At 39.4% G+C, this 21,312-nt stretch overlaps 1 protein-coding gene and 1 long non-coding RNA gene across 4 annotated transcripts in view; both read left to right on the top strand.

Annotated features, from left to right (window-relative positions):
- Nucleotides 1-21,312, top strand: part of FRAS1 (Fraser extracellular matrix complex subunit 1) — a 453,363-nt gene that overhangs the window by 84,853 nt on the left and 347,198 nt on the right. The gene's annotated exons all lie outside the window — the stretch shown is intronic.
- On the top strand, nt 13,944-18,674 carry LOC146400889 (uncharacterized). The gene is made up of 2 exons (XR_014812779.1): nt 13,944-16,319; nt 16,591-18,674. It is a non-coding gene; the product is annotated as an uncharacterized LOC146400889 (long non-coding RNA).

Below are 21,312 nucleotides of genomic sequence, written 5' to 3' on the forward strand. Positions count from 1 at the left end.
ATTTAAAAACCATAAAAATATACATATATGAATAACATTTAAAAAAGAAGGGCTGAAAAGTCTCAAGAAGTTGGAGAAAAGAATAATAAATGAGACCTAAAGAAAGTAGAAGGAAGAAAATAATGAATGTAGGAACAGGTACTAATGAAATAGAAGCAAACGTACAATAAAGTGAACGGACAATGTTGGAAAGACTAGAAAAATTGATAAACCTCTAAGGAGACTGTATTCCTTGACTTTGGAGAATTATTTGGGTTAACAAATTCATTCCAAAATTGGCATTGCTACTATTATCTTTTTTCCCCTCTTTCTTCGTATTCAAAAAAATTAACATATGTATACAACATTAAAAAAGATCAGTACTTTTTGTAGCCTTCTGTATGTTCTTTGTTTAATCAGCTTTCAAAGGAAACAACTTTTTACTTTTTTTTTCATTATGGGGTGGTATATGTTCATTGAACAAATATACGTATACAAAGAGATTTACTGGACAAATCTCAAATCCAAGATAACAGTTGCTTTTGAATATTCTTTGAAGCTCATTTCTTTGCTTATAAGTTCACATATATTTACAAAAATGTGATAATGTGTATTCTTTTCCATAATCTTTTTTTTCCACTGAATACTGTGTGATGACTATCTTTCCATGTCATCGAATTATTTTAATGACCGCATGACCTGATTTACTTAAGTGTACTGGTGCCTGTGTTTGGACATTTAGGGTTTTTTTTTTTGTATTGCTGTTCTAAACAGTCCTGTGATAAACAGTCTTGTAACTAAATTTTTGTGCAAATCACTGATTATTTCCTTTGGATAAACACCTGAAAGTGAAATTGCTGAGAGAAAAAAGAGATAATTTTTAAGGCTTCGTATATTTATTGTTCAATTACCTTCCAGGAAAATTGTGCTAAGTTATAATCTCATCGACATCAACAGTGTATAACAGTATCCATTTCCAATACTGTCTCCAACATTAGGCATAACCTTTTAAAATAAACTTCACCCAATTATCTTAACCTATTCTTAAGATGCTGAGTCAGAGTTTCCAAAAGGAAGGTAGTTGTGGGCATTGAAGTGAGAGGACTTTGCAATGGGCGTCCCTCTGGGTGGACAGATGGTAGAAGGGGCAATGGTGGGAGTCAAGGCAGGGCGTTCCTGCTTAGTGGGTTCCACAGTTCATTGCTAAGGGTTCTTCAGGGGCCAGGAGCCATCGACAAGCCCCAGATGGTGAAAGCATGGTGGGTTTTTTTATTCTGTACGTCCATTTTTAATATTTTTTTTGTTTTTTTTTTAAATTATATTCTCATAGATATGTCAGCGTCTCTCACATGGGGGGACTATCCTTAGGTGGGTGCAGTGGGCTGAAGGTGGGGTTAGAGATCCTTACCGAGCTCTTAGAAGCCCAGAGGTCACACTGTGGCTATGCAGGTGTGCTTTGGAAATCAACAGCCTCTGTGAGCTCACCAACTTTGATTTATAAAGTATCGTAAAGTTGACAAAGATTTTCATATTTTTCATATTAAAAAAGCTATTTAAGAAATGCATTAAAAGATATTTTTAAAATGCATGCAATATCCAAACACTGTAGTGGAACTATTTTTAATGGCTACTTTCATTTTTTAGCAAAGTAATAATGTGCGTAGTCTTAAAATACAAATAGTAAAACAAGGTTTGTAGTAAAAAATAGCACTCACCCACACAAGTTCTCACACCTCGAAGCAGCTGCTTTTGGTACTTTTAGCTGTTTCTTCAGGCATGTTTTTCCACATGGCAAAGTAACATGGTTATACTGCTTTTTCTTGATTTTTTTTTTTTTTTTTTTAGGTATAGATAATTTCTGTTGATTTCCATAGAAGATCCGAATGTAGTTCTCTTATATACACACATCTCATACGTGAAGATGTATTTTATAACATCTTCATCCTTCCCCTTCCCACGCTCCCACTACTATTTTTGAAAAACTTTTTAGTGATAAAAAAGTACATACAAAATGTAGCACGAATAGGAAGATGAACCCCAAAGTGCCCATCATCTAGCTTTAACAATTATTAATTTGTGGTTAATCTAATCTGTCCATATCAGAGTTGAGTTTTCTTCCTAGGGCCTCTGGTGATGTGGTCCTGGGTGGGACCTTCATCTGGAGAATTAAGAACAATGCCATCTGCCAAAAAAGACATGGGTGATCTTTAGCTCAATACAGTAAACATGTGTTACAAAACAAATCCCCTAGGTGATTTTTCACCTTTTAAGCAGAATTAATTTCATGATCTCGTTCTGCTTCATCAAATAGAGGATTAGATTTCTTTTGAAATGAATGGAGAGGAGAATGAGTCTGATTAGGATCCATGGGGACACAGGTTTGATTCCTGGCCTCCCTCAGTGCGTTAAGGATTTGTCGTTGCTGTGAGCTGCAGGGTAGGTCACAGATGCGGCTTGATCCTGCATTGCTGTGGCTGTTGTGTATGCTGTCAGCTGCAGCTCTGATTTGACTCCTAGCCTGGGAACTTCTATATGCGGTGGGTGCGACCCCAAAAAGACAAAAACAATAAAACACCCCCCCCCAAACTCCCCAAACCTTAGCATATTCACAAATAATTAAAAAAAATAAATAACTTGACCTGGTACTCAACCTCCTTTGATTTCATCTTTAAGGACATCCATCCTTCTTAATGTTTATCGTTGCAAGTTGTAGTGACCTTGAATACATAGCATTTCTGGTAGCAACTGGAAGAACACATGCACCAGCAAAATCCGTAAGTCTTGTGCTTCCTCAAGTGGAAACGAGGCATTTTTGTGGTGGGAAGCTGAAGGCACCCATCTTTCCTATGACTAAGGCACCCAGCTTTCCTTTTGAGTTTGAAATATAGGCTGGAGAAATAGTCTTCTTTTACAAACTTTCAACGACTGTAATTCACACACTTTCTTTGGGGATTGTCGTTTCCATGTTGCTGCTCCTTTCCATGTTGAATGAAGCTCCAGATTCGGAATTCTACTGGCCTTTTGTATTTTGGCTTCTCGCGCGGTTCTTTGAGGTGGCAGTGACTGGGAAGAACACCGTCCTGGAAATGGTGGGGCAGGGGCAGTGTCTCCAGAGCGAAAGGCCCACAGTGAGTGCCAATTGTAGTTAACCGAACTAAGGGCCTGAGCATCCTTCGCAGAAAATATGCAGTTGGCTTTTGAATAGCTAGCTTTCAGTTTGCATTCCTATTTTCTTCTCCTTCTTAAATTCTGTTTCTGAGGAGTTAGCTTTTCTCAGTTTTCTGTATCCTTTGGGAATATTAGAAAAAATTAGTATTAGATCAATAATACTCATAGTTAAAAATTTAAACAGAACAGAAAGGTTGTACAGTGCACTGCAGGCCTCCTCCAGTCTTACTCTTTTTCTTTTTTTGACCACACCTGTGACATGCAGAAGTTCCCTGGTCAGGGATCGAACCTGTGCCATAGCAGTGACAACACTTGGTTCTGAACTGCTAGGCCACCAGGAAACTCCCAGTCTCTTTCTTTATAGGAACCACCATCTGTTGATTCTTGGGTCTCCTAGACATTTTCCATATGAACACACCCATGCATGTATACATATTATTTTTCTTGAATGGGAGTGTGGTTTAAGTATAGTTCTCTATTATATATATTACATATATATATTATATGTGTATATATTTTTATTTACTTAATAATATATTTTGAACATGTTTTTGTGTCACTACATACAGCAAACTTTTTCTTTTAGATGGCTAGGTAGTTCTCTGTGTTAGGGATGTTCCATTATTTATCGTTTTTGTCATATCCTTTCCCCTCTTCTTCAGATAACATACCTCAAGACAGGCATTTAGTCAATCTCACACTTAAGGCTTGGGTCCTCTGGGAGAGGCATCATTTTCCAACCTTGAGGAAGCAAGCTACTGGCAGTCTGGAAACAGACTGTCTCCATCTGCACCTCTCTTTCACTGCTGGGTGTTTGAGGTGTGGTGTGTGTGTTTGTGTTTGCCAAAGTCAGAGCTGCAGTGGTGGCTCCAGGGTTCAGTGGAGCGTGGAAGAGTGAGTGGGAAGTTGGGTATATCAGTGGCAAATCCTTAGATTGGACATAATGAAGCAGAAAATCAGGGTACTGTGCTGTCAGAATTTTCAAGGTCAATAATGCCACTCACTCTCTTTTCAAGTCAAGTTAGCACAGCGGCCGATTCCGGCAGCTTCTCGAGTTTTCCCAGACAGGAGGGAAGTCTCAGAGCTTGTAAAGCCCATCTCCGGAAGAGCCCTCAGATTCCCAAAGGAAACTGAAATGTCAGTTTTAGCTTGCCTTCAAGCCAGAGTGCTAAACTTTGGACAAGCTCAGTACTTTTCACACTTCTTTTTGAAAGGCAACCTATTTTTTCAAATGAAATCTCTGTTACAATTCCCAGTGTATACGAGAGATAAAAGTAGAGCTGCAGGGTTTCTGGTGGGTTGGGGACCAGGTTTGTCTTCCCAACCTCTCCACCCGCATCCCCATCAGTTCCTACAACCCGGCATCTTTGAAGAATGCAGAGAGAAAACAATGGACTGGATAGCATTTCATTTCATCTGAGATGTTAAGAGTTTGTCTCTCTTTGTCTTTATATAGTATTTAGACACCATGAAGAGTTTCTACTTTGCGTATCATGTCAAAGAGAAAACATCTTCTCTTTGTCCTTAAAAAGCCTGCCAGATCTCTCCTGGATCAAAGGGCAGCCTGTTGGTTGACCATCGGCTATATCCCTTCAGTTAACTTTTAGCTACTAAAGAAAAAGTTAGAAAGATCCAGTTTGGAGAAGCCAGCTTGTAAGGGCAGCACATCTTGACACACATTCCAGAGCCTATGAGATTGATTGCCTTCAGTGTTTACCGCAGCCAAATGATTAACCAGGACCCTGAAACTGAACCCTCCAGAGCAGCGACTTGTGCTGAGAGTGCAGAGAGGATGTTTGCATATGACTATCAGATTTCTTGGTGAAGCCCCCTTAAACACTGTTTATCTTGGGGACTCCCCCCTGCCTGGAGGATTTTTATTTCCTTCTGTGTTTTGTTGTCCTATGCCAGAGGCCAAGGCCAGCCTTGTAGTAGGTACTGAGTTTGATGGCTCAGGGCTTTCTGTGGGATGCCACTGAGTTTGTGGGAGAAGGACATTTACCTCCAATCATCTGGGGTATGTAGTGCTTTGAAATTGTTCACTGCTCTGAAGGTCATTGCTTTCAGAGCGAATCAGTTTTTCTAACCAAAGAAACACCATGCTCACAAACACTGACTCCTATTCTAATTATTTGCGATTTCAAAAACAAAATACAGCTTGATCAAAGAGCCACCTTTCCTGGAACCTTCTTTTTAACATTTTTTTCTCACAGCTTCAAGATTTATTGTGGATGAAAAGTTCCCATTTCCCCCCACTGAAATAGCCTGCCTCATTACAAAAAGTTTATTGAGCACCTACTATGTGCCAGTCAGATTCTAGGTGAATTCGCGGCACGGTGGTGAACAGAACAGACAAAATCCCTGCCCTCAGAGGACTCTCACTTTTGTTCTTGTAGCTAGTTTAAAAAAATCTCATGAAAAGTCCTTCTGTAAAAGGTGTTATTCGTGGAAGGCAGTGTGCTTCAGGGTGGTGAAACCTGTTGTTTTGGTGGGAATTTCATTTTCTCTGAACTCAAGGCAGGGCTGTTGGAAGAGGAAGATCATGGGCTTGTCCTGAGTACAAAGGTAAATAACACACAGTTTCTTTCTTTCTTTTTTTTTTTCTTTTTTTCTTTTTTGTCTTTTCTAGCATCCGCAGCATATGGGGGTTCCCAGGCTAGAGGTCAAATCGGAGCTGTAGCCTCCAGCCTACGCCAGAGCCACAGCTCTGGTGACCTATACCACAGCTCACAGCAACACCAGATCCGTAACCCACTGGGCGAGGCCAGGGATCAAATCCACAACCTCATGGTTACTAGGCGGGTTCGTTAACCACTGAGCCACGAAGGCAACTACAACACACAGTTTCTAAAGTGTGCTGTTACTACCTGCATGGAAAGAGTAAGACATTTTCTTAAAAATACACATTCCTCTAGGGGTAATGCAGACTTAAAAGAAAAAGCATTCAGTTGCAATTCTCTTCTGAGAGGGAGCATCGTGAGGTCTGAAAGAGTAGCGGATAGAAGGATGTTTTCCTTCATTCCCTGGGGCCTGGGATTTCTAAAGCCTCATGTTTCTTATCTTTCTATCAGAACCCACAGAATGCTGAGGGCTAACAGCGGATGAGAACTTTCAAGAATTCTTACTCTTTATTGGGAAGATATATTAATTTTTAAGGCAGTGCTTTTGCTTTCTTTTGCATCAATATCTTAGTCTGTGGATGGAAGGAATCAAGTGCTATTTTGAAAAGGACTGATTCTAAGTAACAGCCCAGAAGCAAAATCGATATTTGCATTGTTCTATTTATTCTGTGTCACATTACTCTTTAATTTATTGTACCACGATGCTGTATTTTAGAGAAATGAAAGTTGATGTCACCATTAAGAAAGGCTGAAACCTGCTTATAAATTTGAATTGGTATCTTTCCTTGTGAATCGGTGTGTGTTTGGAGTGTGGCTCCTGGAGAGACAAGATGCTGCTTCAGCAACCTCTCCAATACCTATGCCCCCCTCGCCCTCACCTCCCCCTGCCCTCCCTCCACCCCTGGACCAAGGAAGGACTGAGGCACTGGAAGGAGACTGAGCAGCTTAAGGTAGCAGAACACATGTGGAGCAGATTGAGTTCTTCACCCACACCCCTTTGTTTAGGGCTTCAGGGTTGCTTATTCCAGGATCCCAGGGAGAGTAAAGGATTTGTTGCTCTTAAGTTGAGTGCATGCTTTAATTCAGGCCTAATTGTTGTTAAAAGTTGTATACAGGTATTTTTCGCCTTCTTTCCTAGAAGAAGGAATTTCGAATTCAAGAAAAGACCCTTCCCTTGCACTTTTTGTGTATGTGTGTGTATCTCTCACGTCATATAGACTAGTTGTTTGCATTTTTGTAAAATTTGCCAGTTGAGAGTGGTCTAGAGCCAGTATCTCAGAGATAGTGGCTGATTCAGTTTTGGAGAATTCATTGATTCCTTCCATGGATATTTGTCGAGGTTTTACAGTGTGCTCAGGAAGCAGAGGGAATAAACCATTTTTTCCTTTGTTTGGATCTAAATCTGGTTCTCAGTAGTAATGCATTATGTATGACGTGACTATAAATTGATGAGACATTTCCCAGGGAAACTGGTCTCATTAATTGTAGTCATGTTCCATCAGCCCACTAGCCCTGCTGACTTTACTGCCTAAATATAGCGCAGAGCTCTCCTTGCTTCCTGTCCTCAGTGTCTCGGCATAAACTCAAACCTTCATTATTGCTGGCCTGGATTGTCACTATTAACTGCTCTCCTTGTTTCACTGGTATTCTTGCCTCGCTTTTACCCATCTTCTAGGCTCTTCTACACTGATGCTACAGTGATCTTCCTAGAAGTCTGGTCGTATCTCCAAAGGTTTTCGTCCATGGCATGCAAGACCTTCTTCTAGTCTTCCAGCCTTAATTCCAACTATGTCCCCTTCGCCCCCATCCACACTTTGTGTTCTAGGAATGTCCAGTGTCCTTATCCACTAGACTGGGAATTCTGTGAGAGTAGGGTAGGTGTCTGCTTGCACCTCTTAGATTTTCTGGGATCCAGAATGATGCCCAGAATATAGTGGAGCTCCATATGTTTTTGTGGAATTGAACTGAATTACATACACTCTCTGAAACTAGCAAGATTTCAGCTCGTTAGCAAACCAAATTGCATTGCCTTCTGTCTAATCCCTTAAATTCGTATTTGATAGCTTCAGCATTGTTTGTCAAAGCAGTTTGTGAAAATAGATGGCTCTTTCCCCTCACTGCTCAACAAAACAAAAATAATTTTAGAACAGTTAGCACTTGATGAGTGCTTTAGACTGTCTGTATATTTCATCAGGTTGTCCTCCTCCTCATCTGATAGCAGAAGGTGGTATTAATTTCTAAAATAATAGAAAGGAGTAAAGCAGTGCCAGAGATTCTTTCACACTATGCTCTTCAAAGTATTCTTGCCTTTCTGTTATCTTGAGAGCAACGCATGAAATAATTTAACAGATTTTTCGTTATTTCTTAAATCTGCCTTACATTTTGTGATTCTTCTCTTTTCATATTCTTTAAAACAATTTTCTTTATAACAGTGATGCTAGCATTTACCCAGCAATATTCAACCAAAGTTTATGAAGCTACTGTTACTTGAAGATCTCTCTTCTCCAACTAGAGCAAATTCTTTAGTCAAGAAACTTCTGCAAATTCTTTAGTGTTTTCGCTCAGTAGAAATTACTCTATCCTTACAGATTTAGATTGCAGGTTATTCACTCTGTTTTGCCTTATTCATAGCCACTTTTAATTTATGTTTGTTTGTTTGTTTTAATCCCTCTTTCATGAGGCTAAGAGGCTGTATCCATACTTGTGCAGCCAGTACATGGCATGCTCTTTGTATTGAGGGGTGAGCCCACTTATCATCAGGCTCGGTATCTTGCGTTGTGCTTCATGAAGACACATGGATAATAATGTTACCCACAATTTCTTGTGATCTCCTCATTCTCTCGGAACTAATGGTGTACACTTTAGAGGGAACAGTTTTGTCTCTGTGTAAAGAAGAGGAAATTCAGGCTTAATGGAGTTAAGCAACTTCCTTAAGATAACCCTGGTCTGTTTGCCTAAAGTATTTTTTATCAGGGGATTTTTATCAAAAGGAAGAGATCATTGTAAGGAACTCTCATGTAGTCATCAGCTTGGAAAGCTAGCAGCATTTGCCTATCAGTTGCATAGGGAAGATCAGAAAGTACTACATTTCTTTTTAGGCTCGTTTTAATTACCTTTATATAATTATATTCATAACTGTTTAAAATCATTCCTTTTGTTAGTATTTGCAAAAGTAAGAAAATCCATTTTTAATCCCTGGAGGAAAAAAATGCAAAAATAAGCAAACTGGAAATCTTAGCAGATGGGTAATTAAAAGCAAACAAAGCAGAATTATCCTGAGAGTTGGTCATAGTTCTTATGTAAGGATGTGTACTTTATTTGGGAGATTGAGTATACCCAGCCCTTGAATATCTAGCAGCAGATAATTGACTTTGTCCGAGGCCTTCTCCACTCTGCTCAGGTGTGCTTCCTTCTACAGTCTTAGTGGCCCAGCGAAGAACAGAGGTCATGGACTAGCATGAGTGACACTGTTAATAGTTTCCATTATTTTTAGATGAGGCATTGGATAGTTTATGATTACTTAGACCCCTCCTCCATTGTATTCACATGGATAATAAAACGCTAGTTCAGGGAGCTGCATTAAACCACAAAATCCTGGGGCTGTGGCTGGTTTGTCTTATATCCTTAGCACCTAGGACAGGGCCTGACTTCTGGTAACTTCCGGGTGTGGGTTTGGGGGCTGGTGAACCACCTGAAGATGTGTCATTGGCTAAGTACCTACACATGGACTGCTTTATTTTTAAACTGGTTTGATATAATCTGAGCTAAATCTTTTTGGCATGTGTTTAATATAAGAAAAAGGTTGTTATGTGATTTTGAAAACACACTGAAAAATGAAAAGATTAAACTGCTCTAATTTTTCTCTGAGCACGTTGCCAGGAGTAAAATAAATAGTGTATGTTGTGCTGAAATGGGCAGAAAAGAAAACAAAAGCTAAGGGTGGGAGAGATTGTATTTAGAAAGCAAAGTTATTTTCCAAAACGATCATTTTTTGTCATGACCTTTTCCTCAAGTTTACTGATGATACAGTCACTTGCTTTTTCTAATCTAGAAACACACGGCCTTCTAGGAGCTTATTTACAACCCACAGTGAAGAGCAAGCACAGAAGAAGAAAGCTCAATTATGCATTCTAAACACCATGCTTGGTGTGGTCAGGTTGAAATGTTACTCTGCCTGTACGATGGTATCTTTTACATCTGAGCAAACATACCTGGCTTACTTTCCTCAACTTCCTCTTCTCTTTTCTCTCTGTTCAGGAAATCAATTTGGTCGAGTTTCTTGTGTAGGGCGAAACCCATGGACTCCTACAGAGCTGGCGAGGGGGCCATCAATGGGATCTCTGTTAGCTCATTTTTCATCGGGGAGATACATTTCTTTCCCAAAGCTGTGATCTAGGAGAGTTGCCAAGCAGCTCGAGTTTTAAAAAAAATAGACACAAAACAGCAAACAACGTAATTCTTTCATGTGGCGATCTCTCGCTTTGTGCTCATTATGCTCTTGCTGGCTGATCAGTTCTAAAATAGCATCCATGGTTTCTTCCCCTTCGGCTGTTTCTGGGTTCTTGGAATCTTAGTCAGAACTTGATTCCAAAGACTTGTTCATGACAGCATTCAAAGTGTGGAAGTGGAAGACCCTTGTTTTGTTGGTTGTGACTCAATTGAAAAATAGTGAAAGTTCATGAACAGTTTCTCAGGTTCACTTCTGTGAGCTTAGCAGGTGAAAAGCATTTATAAAGCTTTTAGGTCCGTATCAGAACCTGCATGGTGTTTGAACCCAAAGTCCTAATCTTTTTTGATATCACTGTCTCTCTTTGACAAGATTTACAGTGGTGCCTTAAAACTCAAATGGATTTTCTTTTCCTTCCGGATCTTCAGCAGGGCTTGTAAATGAGACAAGCCAGTTGCCACAGTTTGCTTCCATCTGCTTTGTTCTGCGAATGCCTCTTTGCTAGTCAGAGCCAGCTCTCTTGACCAGTGAAAACAATGATGCCCAACCAGTCAATGGTTTTTTTTTTTTTTTTTTTTTTTTATTGTGAACACTTGAATTTAGCTTATGTATAAGATTCTCTAAAGGAGCTGTTGCTTTTCCAATACTTAACCAAGGCACTGTCCCCAGGTAGCTTCAGCAGTCTGAAAAATGACCTCTGTTTTAAGGAGACCTTTCAGATGATTGAGTTGAATCGACTGGTTCTAAATGTTACATCATCAGTGAAAACTATCCTAACAATCGTTTTGGGGGCCTGGGACAAGTGTGGTTTCAGCTCAGCTGTTTTCTCATCAGGGTACCAATGGGGCGACTTTCACTGCACGCCTGCACTCTCCTTTCCCTGACCTCCAGGCCCCAGCCATCCCATCCAGATTGACTTTTCCAGCTGCTTCCTCTGCTCTGAGTGCTCTGTGGAAGTTTCTTCTTTAAGCTCTGCGGAGTGAAGAGAGTGATCATTAGCTACGGTGCTCACGCAACAATCGATGATTTAAACTCCCATTCGTATATTGTAATCGATAAGCAAAATATTTCTATTTTGCCTTGAAAATCCATTGCTTGTTATGTTTTTAGGCTCGCTGCAATAATGCCCAAGACAAATGGCACATTGGGTTCTTATCATCTCGGTTCTTTGTAGCAAAGCTAAGTTTTTGTTTACTTTCCTCTACCTGGTATGACCTCTCTTCCCAAAGCAGGCTGGCTGTTGGAGTCTTTGGCCCACTTAGCTGTGCCATTGCTGTTTCATTCTTTTGCTGGAGAATGGCTGTTGTGTTGATATGCTGTTAAAGTTACGATCCCTGTGATTGGGCCGGGGCATCCGGTAGTGATGAAGAGTAGCCTCAAAGAGCGATTGGAATCTGTACACATTGTCTGGGTTAGTTTGACTAGAGCCCTTAAACCAGACGGTAAGAAGCAGGAGCTCTTTGACATCGCGCATGGAGCTTCGCAATCTCACATCATTGCATTCGGTCAGCCATCAGGGTGTCACACACATTCGATGCTAGTGTGAAGGGGCAAAATTTACCAGTGTGTGTGGGCGTTCCCAGACTCTGCACATCCCTCCTTTCTAAGAAGCACAAAACTCAGTGGATGACTTTTGGAGAGAAAAACAATCAAGTTGGAATTCCAACTAGCTGCTTCGGGGGCTTCATTGAAGGATGGGCACAGAAAATTCAGGGAAAAGTGATCTAGAAAAGCAGAAAAGGTATGATGGTGTGGATTAAATGAGAGAGTTTTTCTAGAATGGTACAGTGGGTAGCTCCTGTGAGTTGTGGGTTGTTTGAGAATAACATAAGATAGGGCTTTCAGGTTCCTATGGACTGTATTCTGGAACTCCTTTAAATGACTGTAAGAAATCCAAAAGGAAATGGAAATTCTTGTTTGGGCTACACGTTTTAGTTGTGACATTGTTTTTTCCCAACTGCTTGGATCATGGCTTTTTAAGTTTTCAGTAACCATTAACAGGACACATATTTGGTATGATTTACCTTTAAAAATAATTAAGAACTAATTTGTGATTATCCCTTTATTATTGCTCTCATTCTTAATCACTGAAAGTGTTTTTCTCCCATGGGAGAAGAAGGAGGCCCTAGGGATTGTACATAATCTCCAACCTCTCTTATCTCCTCGGCAACTCAGGGTCGGTATCTATTACTATTAATCAGTGTGGCAATTACATTTATTTATCGTGCCTGTGATTTGTGGTTTTATAGTTTTTAATTTACCCATGGGTAAGTTTTTAATAAGGGGGAAGGCAAGGATAAATGAAGAAAGCCTGAGTAATGTGAGTTATGTGTCTATATCTCCACTGACCATGAAAAATAAATAGGTTTTAAATATGTTTCCCTTAGTAAGAATACAACAGTTTTGTGGGTCATAAGCTCAAGGATTGTAGGTCAAATATGTCAAATACTATCTAGGGACATGTTTTTTTTTTTCTCTCTCGTGGTATTTTTAAAAAACCTTGAGTCTATTGCCAAAATGGCAAATTACGGAGATTTCATAAGAAAATCTGTATTTCTAAACTCGCTTGAATAGTTGGAAGGTTTGGGAACACTGGGCCCATATTCCCATGGCAACAGTCATCTGGATGTGTTTAAAAATCTTGCTTATTAGGTGGGGCTTGTGGACTGTGGCCCCTACAGTGGTGTTTTCTTGGACTCTGGCTGCTTCCTTTCTTTATGTAGGCATCAGAGTAAATGCTATTCCTAGCTAATCTCTAAATCAAAAGTAAACAAAATGATGAAGCTTAAAAGGTTTGTAATAATCCTAGTCCTCTTAATAATGTTAGACACCTGTACAGCCTTGCATTGTAATGTAAAACAATAAAGTAGGGTTTATTTATTTTAATTAGAATATTTTATCTTATTTTTTATACAACATCGTTTCTGATATGTTTCAATGGTTTTTTTTTTTTTTTTTTGCTTTTTACGGCTGCACTTATAGTATATGGAGGTTCCCAGGCTAGGGGTCCAATCAGAGCTGCAGCTGCTGGCCTATGCTACAGCCACAGCCACAGCAATACCAGATGCGAGCTGTGTCTGTGGCCTACACCATAGCTCAAGGCAGTGCCAGACTCCCCACCCACTGAGTGAGGCCAGGGATTGAACCCGCATCCTCATGGATACTAGTCGAATTCATTTCTGCTGCACCATAGCAGGAACTCCCTCAATGGCTTATTCTATTACCCAGATGTAAGCCCAAGCCATTTAAAGATCTAATAAGATGTTTTATAAGAAGAGAGAAGAGATAGGATTATTTTAATTAAAAGAATGGTTATCTTTTTTCCTTTTTGATGAGTTTATCTTTTCCAGATCTCCAATCCATAGGTTCTATTAGTTAGTGAGCCCGTATACATAAATGAACTCTGTTGTTTGACATAGTTTAGATAGAGTGTGGGCTCTAGATTAAGATGGCCTGGGTTTGAATTCTGAATCTGCTGCATACAAACCGTGTGATCTGAACAGCCAAAGCATCTCTGAGCCTTGGTTTTCTCACCTGTAATACAGGAATCATTACAGCACCTACCTTCGAGGACTGTTCTAACGATTAAATTGAGTTGACAGGGTAGTTGGCTCAGAATGAGAACTGAAAAAATATGACCTATTTTTATTACTTCTAGAAAAAGCATCTTTGGTGTTATGTACTTTATCACACTGTTTTTTCTGGATTAAAAAAATATTGGCACATTATTGGGAGTACGCTGGGCATGTCCACATTATCTGCCAGGAGTAAGGTTGTAAAACTCTGCCCTAGGATATTCTTTGGTATTAAATCTCAACTTTAAACATTTCATCTAGTACAGTAGATCTTCACCTGTTAAATGAGGAGACTTCTCTTTGCTGTCTACCTTGGAGGATAAAATAAGACAGTCGTTTTGTAGTGATAATTGAGGCTGTTGGTAGGAAGATTCTGAAAAGACTTTGTCTTCTATAAACCAATTTGATGATAAATTTAGTCATCTATTTTTCAATCCCCAAGTCCGTGGATTCTCCAAGCCTTGGTAATTGAATATAGAAAAGCATGAGTATCAAGTGGTAGCCAAAGATACACAAACAACTAATTTATTGATATGGAAATATGTTTGTTCTTAATGCGTCTCTTGTAATTTTAACGTTATTTTTCTTAATGTTGACTTTGACTTCTCGCTAGAAGGGAAAGCAAATTTAACCATATGCCTAAAAGGAATCCATAGGAAAAATGCTTTTCAATCAGCATCATGGGATGTAGTACTAACTTGGGGCGCTGTTCTACCTTGACAGGAATTTACAAGCATGTGCTTCCATTCTGTTGTTCATTCTTCTGGAAAAATTTGCTTTTAAGTCTGAAGAGATAGAAATGGTACCACAAGAACTATTTTTTGGATCCCGAATTGCTGTTTTGCGCCGCAGGAATCCTACATCACTGAGTACCCACTGCCCTTTCTGGGGAAACAGAAAACAGTGTTTTGCTGTTGTAAATGAAGATTGAGCATGATGGGTTACCTTTGAGGAAACTGTCCTTTTAAATGATTGCAAAAACACAAATCTGTCTCAGCTGTAGGGTTTTCCGTGCAGAAGATCTTGTAAATTTTGTCTGGCTGCCATTGTCATTGTTGTTACATTTATTCCATTTCTGTCACTGCCTGTTAGGTGAATGTTTTGCTCTTATCTCATAACTTTGGAAACCCAAGTTATTTCTCCTGAGGCTATCAGGCAGAAGAGTCTTTCAGGAGCTGGTTGATTCTGAAGTATGGAGCTGCTTTTTCCTAAGGATTTTAGTGGAAGATGTGGTTTTAGTCTCTTGCTAGGTCAGTGTAAACCATCCTATATTGGGGAAAACAATAAATAAAATTATGTCAGAAAAGTAAGTCCCAAGAAATAGTCCAGGTGTTTTTATAGCTAATTGCTAGGAAAGAATCTGTAGGGTGATCTCTTCTCTAGCCTTTTCTCGGATTGAGCACGCGGGCCAAGAGGCCCAGATACTTGAGGTGGTGTTAAACAAGGAACAACAGGCGTATGACACACAATTTTAGTTCCTGCTTGTCTCTAGGAAACACACCCAAACTCAGATGGTAGAAAAAATGGTAAAGACACCGCGCTTTTAACAGACACTCTTGGAACATTGTCCCACTCTTATAAAAAAATATTTTATTTGCATATTCTCATTTCGTTTTTGCCCATCTTTTTATGAGTAAATTTATATTCATGGACCCTTATTTATGTAGGTACACACCTTCATTTAAATTGCCTTTGTTAGTCCTTGAAAATTGTGTCTATTTCTCTCTATTGTTAGAAAAATTTAGATAATCTTTCTCATTATTTAGAAAAATCTATTTTAATTAAATTTAGGGTCAAAGATTTCACATTATTCCTGGGGCTCGTTAATTGAGTCACCTAATTATTCTAAGAGTGGGTAATATTTATAATGATTTTAGTAGCAGAGATGGTAACTTAGGACTGGTTTCTTTCTAAGTTGTGGGCACTTTCTGGAAGTTGTTTGGTACTCAGAACACAAACCGTCTTTCCCACTACCTGCCTTTTGCCAAGGGAACAGGATTTTACATTATGATGAATGAGGGTTAGGTTTCCATTCTAACTTACAAAGCTTTGTAACCCATACTAGGGCTGATCTAGAGCACTGTGGTTTCTTACTGCTTCTTTGAAAAAATTAGTCCCAAGTCACAGATGTATGATTTCCTACATAGCTCCAGTGTTGACAAAAATAATATTTTGCCTCTCCTTTTCACTCAAACTGATAAAGAAGGGTTTTTGGGTTTTGTTTTTGTTTTTCTCCTTCTATCCTGGGTAGTGTGAGGAGTTCTCATTCGTTTTCTTCCCTTTCATGCAGAAACATAAAAAATGTTGTGCGTGGTCACATCTGACAAAGAGGTTTTTGCCTTGGTGTCCAGCCTCAACTGTCCCCCTGGTGGGGACTGCATTGGCCACCTGGCTGAAACAGAGTTGAGTTCTGAGATGCTGGAGACAGATGCAGGTTCCTGCACTGGGCACAGAAAGCAGGAGCGGGGAGAGGGGGAGTTCAAGTCAGAGTTCCTAGACAGATATACAGTCGGTGGTCTTCCATAGGAGGTGGCAGAGCAGAGAGCTAGATTACAGGCTGAACGGTGGGGCGGGCAGGCACATCTTTGTAAGGGATGCTCAGCATTTTCCATTGAACAGGGTGGGGCAGTATCTGATGCTTAAAACACTAAACAAGGGGTATTTTTTAAGTGGTGTGTTTGTAACTGCAGAGCCACTCATAATGCTTTACTTTTTTTTTTTTTTTTTTTTTTGTCTTTTGTCTTTTTTGTTGTTGTTGTTGTTGTTGCTATTTCTTGGGCCGCTCCCGCGGCATATGGAGGTTCCCAGGCTAGGGGTTGAATCGGAGCTGTAGCCACCGGCCTACGCCAGAGCCACAGCAACGCGGGATCCGAGCCGCGTCTGCAACCTACACCACAGCTCACGGCAACGCCGGATCGTTAACCCACTGAGCAAGGGCAGGGACCGAACCCGCAACCTCATGGTTCCTAGTCGGATTCTTTAACCACTGTGCCACGACGGGAACTCCTACTTTTTACATTTTTAATCTTACTTTTTATTAAAGTATAGTTGATTTAATATTGTGCTAATTTCTGCTGTATAGTCATAATGCTTTAGAGTAATAAAAATTCTGAATGAAGTGCAGATTAAAGAATAAAGCATAAGGAACAAAAGCTGCATTTATGACCAATTAATACAACTAATCCTTTAAAATTTTCATGAAATGTTAAGAAAGTTGTCGGAAGAGATTTAGAAAGGTTTTGCTTTTATTAAAATGCTAGTGTGAATTTAGTACCTGTGTAAAACACTAAAATGGTTCTAAAGGGAAGAAAACCTTACCTGAGATAATGCCTTAATAAATGTAAGTTATTACTATATAACAAGTTTTCTACAGAAGGAATCTAAAGGCTATTGAAAATCTCAGTTTTTATTACGGGAAGTCAAATAGTTTAGTGAAGTTGTATATAAACATAGGCACAACATAGTTAATGCCTTTTTTGTTTTAAAAGCTTTATATTTTCCTCATTCCTTTTTGTCCTCCCTTTTAATGTAGGTCTTTTTAAAAGTAACATCTGATTTTCCTGATTCATCAGCCTAAAACCAGTCTAAAGTTCTTTCACAAAACTTCTATCTTCTGGAACCTTTTCCTAAAGTTTTCCTGAGGATCAGACTCTGCTTATGATTCATTCATTCATTCATTCATTCATTTCCAATACCAAGCGATGGGAATACACGAAAGAGAAAAGGTCAAGGTTTCTGCTCTTCCAGGAAAAGACAAATTCCGAAGTAATCCTTATGATGCTCTAAACATTGATGGACATTAATCATGCCGGAATCCTGCCCCTGACCTCCTTGTTTTTTGAAGAATGGTTAATGTCCTGGTGAAAATCAGAGCTTTCTGAGCTAAAGGTATCAGGAAGCTGACCCAGTATCCTTTCTTTTGACAAAATAGAAGTTTATAAAATACTTTCATCAATGTCTCTGGCATATAGTAGGACACCTTGCCTTTCTTTTTATAGTATTTTTCATTGTGTTTCAAGCAATCTCATCTTATGAAAAGCTCCAACAATCCTACACAGGGCATTTCTCAGTGTCCAGCTCTTATTGGACCCTAATAGTTATGTTGACTTGAGACACTTCAAAGATCTTGGAAGTAAAACAAAATGTTTTCAATAGAAAGCATATCAAGCTGCTAAATTATAAGACCTGAGTTGTAACACAAGCTTTATTAGTGTCCACTTATAGTCCTTTCCTGCTTGAGACTCTGTTTACTTATCTGCAAAAGGAAGGGCTAGGGTAGAAAACAGTGAAGGGTCTATGTTAGGTAGTTATGGTCGTGTAACAGACCACCCTCAAACATCAGTGTCTCAAAACAGTAAGCATATATTATTGCTCCAGAGGCAGATTTGGGTCATCGAGGTAGTCCTGCTAACATGGGCCAGACTCACCTGATCCTGGCTGGTGTTGCCGCTGCTTCTGCCATGGGCTAGCCCCTCTGGAATGGTCTTTCCCATGGCTGTTAGCTGGGCAATAAGAGAATGTCATGTACTTGTCATCCAGCAGGCTAGCCTGGGCTTCTTCTCTTAGCCAAAGCTTGTGTCCCAAGAGCATGGAACCTTGGGATGTACAAAGCCTTTTAAAGCCTGTTCATCCTACCACATTCTGTTGGCCAAAGCAAATCTCAAGGCTAGCCCAGAACCAAGAGATGGGGAAATAGGCTCCACCGTCTTATTGAAAAATCATAGAAACAGGGAGGAGTGAAAAATTACAGCCTGTTTTGAAATTAATTGACTTACAGGCCCCTTTGAGCTCTAACTTTCTGTTAAACCGGTAAGTGATCTAATTGGTTATTTGAATACCTACCACTGTGCTTAGGCACTGAAAGAAATACAAAAGAAAGAAAAACGCTTGACTTTATGGAAGGCACTTTGTATTTTACAAAATCATTTTCACTTTCCAGAGAAACATAAAATAAAAGATACCCTTGAGGATCTGGCAATGTGGTTAAGCAAATAAGGCTCATATATTAAAGCAGAAAACATTTCAAGACCATCTATTTTTCTTCTGGATGGAAACTTGTGAGAGCTACAGGACACAGAAAAGAAAGTGGCAAATGTGGGCTGGAATTGTCTACCAAGCCTTGAAGGGTGAGGTGGCAGTGGTTAGATCCAGACTAATGTGATATTTTTCCTTTTGATCACCCCTTATATTTATTCACGCAGAGAGAGTAAAAGGTATTTTAATTAAGCCAAGGAAACAGAGAGTTTTGCAGATGAATACTTAATCTCAAAACTTATTTCCTGCTAGTTTAAGGAAGAAGTTATATCTTGACTACAGAACTTTAGTAAATAAAAACTATTCTCAAAAGAATATTTAGTTTTCTCAATACTCATCAAGTATTTTTAAGTAGTGGTTCCTTTGAATAAAGTGGGTGAGATTAATTTCGGCCACTGGCAGAGATTGCTAGCTCTTCACTAAAATCCACTTCCCCTTCCTATATCTCCCAGCCTCTTGTGCAGTTGGATGTATCGTTTGATAGAGTTCTGTCTCATGGAATGTGAGTGGAAAAACATATGCCACTTCTAGGCTTGCTCTATGAAACCCCCAATGAGTGCTTTTCCAAATATCCCCTTTTAGGCAGCTGGATTGGCCACACCCAGGGCGACTTTGGAAGCCATTGACGGATATTGTAAGAACTGCTGTCAACCCATGATCCTAAACAATTGTCTAGAGAAGGACCCCTCTTTCAAATGGGAACATTTGCCAGAATCATTAACATGAAATTGTATTGTGTTTGACACAATACATAGTGGACCTATTTGTTTTATCAGTGTCATCTACTGCAACTAATACAACAAATAATACATTTACTTGTAAGATCAGGAGAGCTAAATCATAATCAGATAATTTTCTATTTTTAAATTTTTATTTATTTATTTATTTTCTTTTTAGGGCCATACCTGCGGCATATAGAAGTTCCCAGGCTAGGGGTCGAATTGGAACTGCCCCTGCTGGCCTACACCACAGCCACAGCAACGCCAGATCCGAGCTGCCTCTGTGACTATGCTGCAGCTCATGGCAATGTCGGATCCTTAACCCACTGAGTGAAGCCAGGGATCGAACCCACATCCTCCGGATATCCTTAACCCACTGAGTCATATGGGAACTCCATAAAGAATTTTCTGGACTTCTGTATCCACAGACATTACTTTTGATACCAAGTTAAGTTTGTCAAACACTTATTGACTCTTTTCCATCTAAAAATGGCTGAGCTCATTGCTTCAGGAAGTGCAAAATATGATAGGATAAACACATATATAAAAGGATGATTATTGTACAAGGTAGTAAACATATTTTGGGTTAAAACCTAAATTAATATATCATAGAAATCCCACTATTTAGTGACTCAAATAAGACAGCAAATTCTCTTTTTTGTAATAGTTCAGAGTAAAAGTAGGCAGTCTGGGATGGGTGGGCAGTTCTACTCTAGAGAGTTATAATTATCAATACTGATAAGAATAATTACTATTGGCCATTATTAATAATGATCATTATTATTATAGGTAGCAGTGACTGGCATTTACTCTGTGTTAAGCTCTTTTTCAAGTCCTTGGGTATAATCGCTTAATAGTTACAAACCCCATATGCATTAGGCACTGTTCATTTTCCCATTTTATAGATAAGAAAACATAGGCAAAAGTTGCTGAAGTAATTTACCCAAGATACACATAGCTAGGACACGACTTCACTGGGCTTTGAACAAGTCTGAGCCTAGGCTGTTAACCATCATGCTGTACTTAGATAAGCAAGTTGATGCCATGGGTAGTCATTGCAGTATGAGAACATACATTGATTTGGGTGACATTTGACCTTTAAACTCATTTCTTTTAGCACCCATAAACCCAGGTTGTAATGGTGTAGTTGACGCTTGTGGTTATGCTGCATTACATTGTTTTTTATATGTTTTATGTTCTAGATGTATCATGATGCTTTGAGGCAGTTCTCCTAATTTCCATGGGCTGCTGTTTTCTTATACAATCAATAAAGGTTGCACCAGTTCAGAAAAGTTGATGATGACTATTTGCATATGTTATCTTCCTAAGCTTTATGGGTCTCCAACCAGTTTAGAATTGGGTTAATTCATCTTCTTCACCCACACTACATGCTTGGTAACTGGCCTCTTGCTGAGCACATGTAGAATAATACTCGAGGTGGAGGTCATCCCGTGAACTCCCATCAGAAGCACTCTGCATAGGTCTTTCCTTGTCCTCTGCATTTGCCCTGCAGCCTCACTCAGACAGACAAGAGTGTCTGAATTTTCCTCTCCCTCAGCCACTCCTTATAAAGAAGGCTGGGTTTACCGGAAAGGATGAAAATGGTTCTGATGTAGCATTTTTGCTTTTTTTTGCCTGTAATATTCACACAAGGTGGTATGGCACCTGTAAACCTAATTCTCTTCTCTGAGTAGGCATAGTCAAAATGTGCAAAGTGCCATTTTTATTACTGTCCACTGCATTTTTTCATATTATCAGACTATTGGATT

This window comes from Sus scrofa, chromosome 8, assembly GCF_054392235.1.
Source record: "Sus scrofa isolate SSC_HxYL_T2T_F1_AM1 chromosome 8, Sscrofa_HxYL_maternal_Yorkshire_Landrace_v2.0, whole genome shotgun sequence".
NCBI classification, from domain to species: domain Eukaryota; kingdom Metazoa; phylum Chordata; class Mammalia; order Artiodactyla; family Suidae; genus Sus; species Sus scrofa.